We start from the raw sequence: 11,231 nt of genomic DNA, 5'->3' as shown, positions 1-11,231 counted from the left end.
ATTCAGGCAGGTGGGGCAGAACTCTAAGACACACAGCGGCAATTCCTGGCTTTCAATTTGTAAAAGCCCAGCCTTGGGATTGGAAAGAACACCATGCAGACATAATAGATTTGGGGAGCAGTTGATGAATAGGAACAAGGCCTCTAACCTGAGGCCAGATTAAGGTCCCCCAGGTTTGAGGGCAAGGATAGGGCAAGTAGGGCTTCAGGAAAAGCCGGAAGAGAGTGGAATTTGGGGAAAAAAGGTGTGCCAAAGCCTCCTGGAGGAGAAGTGGGAATAGTGGGAAGGATTGCTCCTTTCCTTGGTAGAACTCCAGGTCACTCATGAGACTCTGGGTGGCACGGAATGTCTGGGCAGGTGGACCTAAACACCTCATAGAATTTCCCATGGTCCAGTGCGGTGCTGTGACAACAAACTTGTCCCTGTCCTCTGAGAGGGGATTGGAAACAGCTGAGAAAGGTCTGGACCTGAGGAGGCCCTGAGGTGGGGAACAGAGATGACTCAGCAGGCGTGGACTGACAAGTTGAAGACAAGGTGGGGACGAGGACATCTCGGGTGGATGCTGTCACCTGTACCCTTCTGGTAGACTGGAATATGCTGAGGTGACAAAAACAACTACAACAAAAACAAGTCTATGTGCCCCAAACAACCAAGCCTCATTTCTCACTCACACTACTGTTCTACTGCAGATCAGCTGAAAACTCTGTGCTCAGTCAGCCCTGTCTTTGCCTCGGGACCCAGTGGAGCAGCCTCTATCTGGAAAGTTGCCAGTCTCTGGGGCAGAGGAAAAAGAAAGGATGGGAGAGGACTTCCCTTGTGGTACAGTGGTTAAGAATCCGCCTGCCACTGCAGGGGACATGGGTTCGAGCCCCGGTCTGGGAAGATCCCACATGCTATGGAGCAACTAAGCCCACGTGCCACAACTACTGAAACCCGTGTGCCTAGAGCCTGTGCTCCACAGCAAGAGAAGCCACGGCAATGAGAAGCCCGCGCACCACAACAAAGAGTAGCCCCTGCTCGCTGCAAGTAGAGAAAGCCTGCGCGCAGCAACGAAGACCCAATGCAGCCAAAAATAAATAAATACATTTATAAAATTAAAAAAAAAAAAGGAATGGATGGGAGAAGCATGAACTGGCACTTGGTCTCGTGATTCATTTGCCAAAGCAAGTCACACCACCACACTTACCTTCAGATGTGCAGGACAGTACAACCCTCCCATGTGTTTGGAAGAAGCAAGTCTTTTTTTTTTTTTTTTTTTTAGCAAGTCTTTTTGAGCAATGATTTCTTAATGATGGCCACAACTGCCCAAGCACAGAGCCTTGGTGTTATAAATGAACAGATGGTTATTACTCAGGGATCGGGAATAGAATTCCAAATTGGCTTAGTTTCTGCCACCAGGCAGAATGGAGATTTGAAATAGAAATAAGCTGAGAAATAAAAGGAAGTTAAATCCTTAAGAGTACTCGAGTTTGCACACTGGGATTTGTGTCCATCCTCCCAGTCATGCCAACTGCTGCAGAAGAGACAGAACATGTTCCCTGAGGCTGAGTCATGCAGGATCAAAAACTCTGACCAAAGTGATCATCTTGGGCCAAAGTCCACCACCGGAGGACCTTTTCCACCTTCTTACCAAGACGAAGTGTCATTGGCAGGACGGGAGGTTTGACTGGGAAGAGATAAAGAGACTGCTCCCTCCCAGCCTAGGAGCTGGAGTAGAGGAGAGACCTGGAGTAGAGGGTTTTGGGAGAAGGAACGAGGAGGGCACTCGGAGCGTGAACGTCACAGATGAAAATGGAAGGTTTCAGAGACAACTTCCACCTGCTTCTAAACTTTATTTAATAGGGAACTATACTCAATATTTTGTAATAAGCTACAAGGGAAAAGAATCTGAAAAAGAATAGGTACGTATGTGTATAATGGAATCACTTTGCCATACACCGGAAACTAACACAACATTGTAAATCAACTATACTTCAATTTTTTAAAAAAGCACTTTGAAAATTGTAAAAACAAAAATTTTAATTTAATAACAGTCGCTCTTTATGAAGACGCCCACTCTGTGGCAGTGCCTGCACTTAGCTCATTACTTATGCCAGCTCAGGATAACTTGTGAGACAGGTACCATTAACCTAGTTCAGAGAGGCTTTGCCAGCCCCACTCACGCTCAGCACAGCAGTTACAAAGTTGGGACTGGGCGCTGGGGGTCACCTGAAGGATGGGCTGCGATGGAGGTTTCCATGCTCATCTAAATTCCTACACTTGCTCTCCCATCCCTTTCACGTCTCCTTCCACCCCTCATATCTTTCTGTGCCTCTAGCCCTGGTTTGAGAGTGGAGAAACACACAAAGACGGAAGTGGAGATGGACAGCCATTGCGTTATCCAGGCGGGAGTCGATATCACTTGCTGAAACGTTCATCCATCCTTAAGCAGTGCAAGAGTCTTTTCATTCGGGCTGTTTCTCCAGGCCTCCTCTGCCTCTCATTAATTTTGGTAGGGGCTGCTTGTCTTTCTTCTCTCTTGTTCAGTGCCCTTCTAATCTCTTTTTCCACGTAAGCCCCGACACAGTTTGATTTCCAGGTTGCTAGCAGGCTTCTCTCTGGCTTTGATTTATGTGCGCCTTCCCTGTGCCTCATGTCTTTGCCATATGGATGTGTCTTCGCTACCTTTTCTCAGTTTCTTTAAAGACCCACTGATGCTTGGCAGGACGTTGCAGAAATAATGCAGAATAAAAGACAGTTCTAGGGAGCCTGGCATCTCAGGCTTGATGTTGGAATGAAGGAAGATTTAGAACTCCTCAGGGTGCAGAGAAAGAAAAGTGAAGGGCAGATTTCCAGCTGCTTATGGAGCAGTTTTTGAACTTCTTTTTATTGATTTCGGGCCCTTCGAAGACAGGCACGTAATGACACGGTTCAGAGTACAATGTGAAAGATCTGGGGGCTTAATTTCAGCAGAGATTCCTCTGGCATCCGGCTGATTCTCCTGTTCTAGCTTTTCACCCTCATTCTCCCCACGTCTGTCCCTTCTCCCCACCACCGCCACCCCCAGAAAAGTCATAGGAGGATCAAGCGCCTACACACCAGAACGTTTCAGACGTTCATTGTTTTTTTTTGCGGTACGCAGACCTCTCACTGTTGTGGTCTCTCCCTTTGCGGAGCACAGGCTCCGGACGCACAGGCTCAGTGGCCATGGCTCATGGGCCCAGCCGCTCCGCGGCATGTGGGATCTTCCCGGACCAGGGCATGAACCCGTGTCCCCTGTATCGGCAGGCAGACTCTCAACCACCGCGCCACCAGGGAAGCCCCACATGTTCATTGTTTTACACAGCTGCAGATGCTGTTCAATGCCCCAATTTTATTTTGTATTTTATTTATAATCCACTAGTCATTATCCAAATGCCTTTTGCAAACCTAAAACTTCTTCAGAAAGACCCATGCCTCAAGGTGGGTGAAAATTAATTTAGAAATGAAATGGGGTGGGGAGCAGGGTGCATGGATGAAATGAACTTCCTTTATCCCCACTTAGCACAAATTCTTGAGTTTGCTCATATGCCTTAAACCCAATGAATTCAGTAACATCAGGTAAAGGATATGGAAAAGTGGTACAAACAGATGACAAGGGGTGTGTATGGACAACGTTTTGAATGAGTTTGCAAAGTTAAAGTGTCCTGTTAGTGGAGTTGATAGACTGTTGGAGGGCAAGAAGTCATTCAGGAGAGGCGTGTTGAATGTTTGATCCATTAAATGGTGCAAGACAGAGACAGCCATGCAGCTCAACACTGTTCGTGGTCTCTGAATGAGCACCGCAGGGGCGGGAACCCACTGGTTCCTGTCTTTCCCACCTTCTGCAGCTGCATCACACCTCACCATGATTATAATCCTGCAACAGCAGAGGAGGTTAAGAGGAAGTCAGTACTTTATTTATTTACTTATTTATTTTAAAATTCATTTATTTGTTTATTTTTGGCTGCTTTGGGTCTTTGTTGCTGCGTGCGGGCTTTCTCTAGCTGTGGCAAGCGAGGGCTACTCTTTGTCGCGGTGCGTGGGCTTCTCATTGCGGTGGCTTCTCTTGTTGCAGAGCACGGGTCCTAGGCACGCGGGCTTCAGTAGTTGTGGCACACAGGCTTCAGTAGTTGTGGCTCACAGGCTCTAGAGCGCAGGCTCAGTAGTTGCGGTGCACGGGCTTAGTTGCTCCACAACATGCGGGATCTTCCCAGACCAGGGCTCGAACCCGTGTCCCCTGCATTGGCAGGCGAATTCTTAACCACTGCGCCACCAGGGAAGTCATGAGGTCAGTACTTTAAAAAGAAAGGAAAAACAATGGGCATCCTGGCATGGAACAGGTTAACCTTCAGCCAAATGGAACATTCCACCATGCAGTGTGGTCTATTGCTGGAATATTCCAGACAGCCTCAGCAGCAGGGAGTTAAGGGAGTGTTGGAGGGGAGGAAGGAACGAGGCGGGTTTGCTTGACCAGAAGTGGGAGGTGATTTCCTACTTGGTTTCTGGGAAGGAGGGAGAGGGAAGGTTTAGCTCTTGTAGTTATTAGATTACTAATTGATGACCTCAGCCAGTGATCTCTGAACCTTGTTCCCTCATCTGTAAAATGGGGGGAATAATTTAAATAATTTGCATAATCCATTCCTTGAGTACGTCACGTGCCAGGTATTGCTCTAGGCACTGGGGAGACAGCAGTGCTCACAACTATGTCTTTACTCACAGAGGGCTTGGGTTCTAGGGAGGGAAGTGGCAAATAGATTCGTGGGAAGTGTGTCGGATGGTGATGAATACCCTGGAGAAGGGTAAAGCAGAGGGAGGGGTGTTATTCCGTTGTAAGTGTGGAGTGGGTCAGGGCCTCTTTGATAGGATGGTGTTGGAGCAGAGAACCGGAAGTGTGGGGAAAGCCCAGCAGGGTGCTGGGGCAGGAGGGCTTCCAGGTGGTGGCTGTGGGAGCAGAGTGTGGGTAGGAGAGGTGGCGGGGCCAGCTGATACTGGCCTTTTATTTAGGTGGCAGCAACCCCTTGGCTTTCTCACGCTGAGCAAGGTGGGGACCCATAGGAGGCTTAAGCAGGGGAGTGAGTGGCAGGATTTGACTTGCCCCCCACCCCCAAATAAGGGCATCATCTCCATCTCTCCCGTTCCCCAAGTGAGACAGCTTGGTCAGAGGTTAGAGAATCACAGTCTCTCGTGAACCCACAGCTTCTGGCCTCACTTCTCACTCCTTCCCGGACGTCTCCAACTGGGTATCATCCTTGCTTCCCAAAGCTGATAGGCCCCAGTCCAAACTCATGCTCTGCCCTCACTCGATCACACTTCTTCCTTTTGTTCCTACGCAGACTCAAAGCTTTCATGTCTCCTTGAAGGCCTGGAGTGTCTCATTGCTTGTTCCCTAGACTGAGGGTTCCCCACCCCAAACTACATCCTGACCACCTTTCCCTCTCATGGTTCACTCCTATACCCCCATTAAGACAATTGCAATGGCCTCTGAATCTCGCCTCCCTGCCTCTAGCCTTTCCCCTTGAAATCCATCCTGGAGCCAGATTAGCCTTCCTGGAGCCCTTCTCTCCATCCCCATTGACACCTGCCTCAGTGCAGTCCCCACTGTCTCACCTGGCAATTGCAGAAGCCTCGCAACTGGTGTCTCTGACCTGCCCATACCCACTCCTAGTGCATTCTTCACACTGGACCCAAGTGATGTTTTTCAGCTGTATGTGTGGTCACATTCCCCCCAACTCTCCTTGGCACTTAAAGTGCAGGCTCACTGCCGTGACCTGTAAGGCCAGCATGGACGAGTGTCCATTCCCTCTATGCCATCTCTGGCCACCCGCCTCCCTTGCCCCTATCTTTCAACCACACCAGCCTTTTTTCCAGCCTCTTGAGCTCAGCAAAATCATTTTTTCTTTAGAGCCGTCACACAAGCATGGAAGGTTCATTTCCCGAAGCTTCACCTGGCCGTCACCCACCTCTCCTTCAGTTCTAAGGTCATTGTCTCAAAGGGCACGTCTCTGACCCCCAAACTCAGTGAAGTCCCCAGCCCTTCATTATTCTTTATAGGACCGTGTTCTTCATCTGCCTTATCATCACCTTTAATCAGGTATTGATATGTATGAATTCTTCTTTATCACCTCTCCCCTCTATAAGCTCTGTAAGAGCTGGGCCCGTGTGTGTTTTTCCCAATGCCGTGTACCAGGCACAGACAGGCACGCTGATAGCTGTTGAACAAGACTGTTGAGTAGATCAAGGAATAAACGAGCGTCCCTTCTCTGGCTCCACTGTATCACCCAGGGAAGTCCAGGTTTGTTGGACCTTAATTCCCATCCTTACTCTTCACACGTCCGTGCTCCAGGAATGCAAAACTCCTCGCTCTTCTTCCCACAGCTCCTGCACTTTTCTGCCTTGATGGTTTTATTATGCCACTACTTAAAATATTTCGTAAACGAAGGAATGAAGGACTGGTCCTAAATCATACCCAGTCTTCAAGGCCCGTATCAAATGGGCCGTACCTGCCGTGAAGCGTAAACGATAGCCCCAGCTGGAATTAATTTCGCCTGCTCTCTGGCTTTCATAGCGTTTTCTCTGTAACCACTGAAGGCATTTGTCACGTTTTACCTCTTTTTTTCACATTTCGTTCTGCGTGTCTGAGTTTCTCTACGAAACCACGAGTTTCTTGAGGGCACGATCCATGTTCTCATCACCTCTGTAAATGCCACCGCGCGATGCTTCAGCGTAAGTGAGGTAAAAAAAATTGTTACGGGTTATTGATTCAAAGTGATTACGATTCTTCAAAGCACTTAAATGGTAGTTCCCTCTAGAGACACATGGAGGCGCCCTAACCAAGCGAAACGACACGGACTGCGCTCGGTGGATTCGTTTCTAAACTATTTTATATTTATTCTTTAATATTTATTTTGAAATTGAAGTATTGTTGATTTACAAGGTTGTGTTAATTTCTGCTGTAGAGCAAAGTGATTCAGTTATACATATGTATATACATTCTTTTTTTAAAATATTCTTTTCCATTATGGTTTATCACAGGATATTGAATATAGTTCCCTGTGCTATACAGTAGGACCTTGTTTATCCATCCTGTATATAATAGTTTGCATCTGCTAATCCCAAACTCCCAATCCACCCCTCCCCACCCCCTACCTCTTGATAACAAGTCTATTCTCTATATCCATGAGTCTGCATTTCTAAACTATTTTAAAGATGATGGGGTCCCTTCTGAATTCTGTCTCACTGATCATCATATTGACCAGCTGTGGATGACAGGAAAGAAATGTAAGAGACGATTTAGCGGGTAACGCAAGAGAGTTAATAAATTAAAAACAAAGATTGCATCTGGTCAGAGAGACAAGGCGAAACACAACGCCTGCTTTCTCTGAATGAGGGGCCCTGTGATCGCAGACCGTGGATATAATATTGATATCGTGGGCCTCCAAATAAAGAAGGGCTGGGGGCCGTGTCATGGAACGAATTGTGCCCTCTCAAAATTCATATATTGGAGCCCTAACCCGCAATGGGGGTGGTATTTGGAAATGGGACTTTGGAGGTGCTTAGGTTTACTTGAGGTCATGAAGGAGGGGCCCCATGGTGGGATTAGTGTTCTTATAAGAAGAGAGACCAGAGCTCTCTCTCTGCCATGTCTGGACACAGTGAGAAGCCAGGGAGAGGGCCCTCCCCCAAAACCTGGCCATGCTGGCACCCTGATCTCCAACTTCCAGCCTCAAGAACTGTAAGAAAATAAGCCTCTGTTGTTTAAAGCACCCCGTCTCTAGACTTTTGTTGGGCACCCCGAGCTGATTCAGATGGGCTGTGTGAATGGAAGGGGCTGCCTTTCAAACCCTCTTTCCTGTCAAGGAAAGATCGATATTTAGATAAGAAAATGCTGAAACATAAATCAGGAATAAACAACGGGATTTCAATCCCCTATCAGATCTTCTGACTTTGTTTTCTTAAAGTATAGGTGGTGTTTTGAAGACCTATCATACGTGTAATAAAGGAGCACCGTTAGCTTTTTCTTTCATAATGGGCGTGGTGGTGGCAAATCTCTTTCATTAGTTTGTTTGGACCAGAATTTTATTTCTGTTTTTGAATGTAATTCTTTCCATTCTTAATGTTGGGACATTATGTGGGAAATGGGCTCCGAGAGCTCTGTCACCTGGGCTAAATTTATTTTTTTTTCACTATTGGTCTAAATGTGCAAAGCATTAATTATAATTAATCCAGGGATGTCTATACAACAATAGCCATAGAACACTTTGGCATGCCTGGATTTACATGTGTCAAACCATCGCTTTCCCGATCCCTCCTCACTATGCTGTGCTACTGTAAGGCCTTTACAGTTTTTAATTTGCATGTTTATTTATTTGGATAAACTGAATTTGAATAAGCTGAATATATTGGCGGAATTCAAAGGTGCGATTTAAAATTAAGGTGGTTTATGGACTTCCCTGGTGGTCCAGTGTTTAAGTAAGACTTCACGCTTCTAATGCAGGGGACACGAGTTCGAGCCCTGGTTGGGGAAGTTCTGCATGTTGCGAGGTGCGGCCAACAAACAGACAGACAAATAAGGTGGTTTACAAGCTGAAATAGAAACTCCTCCTTTCCATCCTCCAGCCCTCCTCCCAGCTCCGTCCACCTTCCCAAAGGGGCTGTCCTGCCTCTCTATGTGTGGGTGTCTGTGTGTAACCGTACTCTGCATACAGATGGGGCTGAGTTTCACATCTGGGTCAACATAGTGTAGCTGTGATAACATAAGCGTCTTCTTCCTCATCCTTCTCCTTGGAAAAGGCAGGAACCTCAGGGAATGCTTTGAACTTCCGCGCGCATGGAGTTGGTGAGGGGGTACTGAACAGATTATCACTAGATCTTAAGAAGTAAAGAGGGCCCAGTTTATACCTAAGTCACAGATCTTTTGTAAATGTAGGTATTTTATAACGTGTAATATAAACTTAGAATAATACAGTGTAATATTTTAAAACCTGCTTTTTCCCCTAATAAATACTTCCATGACACTGAATATTCTACAAGTGACTTGGATAGCAGCATGCTGTTATAATACCGCTTTACCGTAACTTATTTAACCAATCGCTCTTGACAGACATTTAAATTCTTCCTAATGTTTAGTATGAAAGGAATACCACAGTGAGCAACCTTTTGCATAAATCTCTCTGCACATCTCTGGTATTTCTCAAGGATGAATTCCTAGAAGCAGAGTTGCTGGATCAAAGGATAAGAATGTATTTGATGGCCTCTGGTACTTGTTGCAAAATTGTCCTCCAGAAGTATGGTTCTTCTGGTCTCAAGTTTTTTAAAGAGAAAATGTATTTGACCTGTAGGATCAGACTTGGTAATCACCTATTGATATAGTTCATTTGCTCCGCAGAGATAAAAACACCCACTGGATGCCCTACCTTGTACATGTACATCCAGCCTCGTGGGTTGAACAGTTTTGGGGGTATTTTAAAGACCTCCTCTGCATTCATCACAGCGAAGGGAAATGTGGCCGAGATGGGGATAGGCAGGGTGTGCACAGGGAGATCTTAGAATCATTGTTACTTTACTATATCGTTCAATGATTCCAGACAGTTCACAGGTTGATTAGCAAAAACTTCAGAGAAAGACCCAAATGTTAAAACTTTGAGGTTAGATTATCTTTGATTTAAGAAACAAATTTACAAAATGCTTATTTCAGTAAGTAGGCAATCTCAGTAAGTTACACCCCTTTGGAACACAGGCCGTGTGGTCCTCCTGGCCCACATAGCATCCTCTCCTCTGTCCTCAACTCATGGGAAAGGGATCTCTTTCCCTTTGTCTGCACTGTCTTTTTTTGTGTGTGTGTGGTACGTGGGCCTCTCACTGTTGGGGCCTCTCCCGTTGCGGAGCACAGGCTCCGGACGCACAGGCTCAGCGGCCATGGCTCATGGGCCCAGCCGCTCCGCGGCATGTCGGATCTTCCCGGACCGGGGCACGAACCCACGTCCCCCGCATCGGCAGGTGGACTCTCAACCACTGCGCAACCAGGGAAGCCCATGCACTGTCTTTTATATACGAAGGAAATGCCTCTGACCTTCTGCAGTAAGACATGCCCCCTTGATTTTTTTCTTTTTTGTAAAAACGTTGCTCATATCCATCTGTTGCATTCTGTCCTCCTTCCCGCTTCCCCGTGGTGACTCTGCCATCACCACTTCCATCACCCCATTAGCAATGACTCTCACCATTCTCAGCCTGGTGTATTGATAAAAGAAAACGAACTGAGTCTGGAATCAAGACACCCAGGTTCTAGTGATACTTGTCTATTCATCTATCAAACGGTAGCGTGAAGCTAATTGGGGTCATTAGAGAAACTCCATTTCAGTCTGAATGTGGACTGAATGTGGTTAAAGCAGCAAAACCACATTTTACTGAGGACTATTGCAACAGGGGAAAAGACCTGAGTGCAGAACCAGGCTCAATTCCAAGTCCAGCGTGAGCAAGTGGGAATTTACAGCCCAGGAGTGGGTGTGGGTTGGTGGATGGAAGATTCCTAAGAAAAAACATCAGGGGTTGGCGGGGGGATTCTGGCTAACCCATCTTAATGGGATTCTTGCCAAGGGCAGGCCGGGGTGATCAGATATTGCCTGGGGGGTGGTGAAGGATGAGGATCCTGGTCAGATATTGAGGATGATCAGATATGGAGGGTGGGGGATTCTAGCTAAACCAAATTAGCAGGATTCTTGCTAAAACTGGACAATGCAGAGATGAAGATGGAAGTCCTAAAGTTGAAGCCTGGAAAAGCTCAGGGGAGCCTGGGTAGAGTTTAAGCAAGGAGGGATCTTTGTCCGGATGTTTTTTCAAACTGTCTTGAGAAGCCCCAGGGGTTCTGAGGAGAGGCCTTGGGACTGGGGGTTGTAAGAGAGTGGAGCCGAAGGCCAGAGCAGACAGCCCTAGCCTCTCGCCCAGTCCCGCAGTTCCACTCGTACCTGTGTGATATACTGGGCTCTAGCCACAATTCCTTAATTAAGTCAGTAGAACGAAGGGCATTAATCTAGATGTGTGAAGACCCTTGCAGACACGTAGGATTTGGAGTCAGCCTCCAGCAAGCTAAGTACTTACTTTTCTTCCTAACAGACATCCCAGGGAACTTTGCATGAAAGGGAGAGAGGCTTTTTATGAATTACAGAAACTCACAATGCTCAGTCTGCCCCTTCCTTCTGTCACACGCATCAAGGACAGACCCTTCTGAAGCACAT

The sequence above is a fragment of the Phocoena phocoena genome, chromosome 2 (genome assembly GCF_963924675.1).
Source record: "Phocoena phocoena chromosome 2, mPhoPho1.1, whole genome shotgun sequence".
In the NCBI taxonomy this organism is placed as follows: Eukaryota; Metazoa; Chordata; class Mammalia; order Artiodactyla; family Phocoenidae; genus Phocoena; species Phocoena phocoena.
This window is presented reverse-complemented; position numbering follows the sequence as displayed.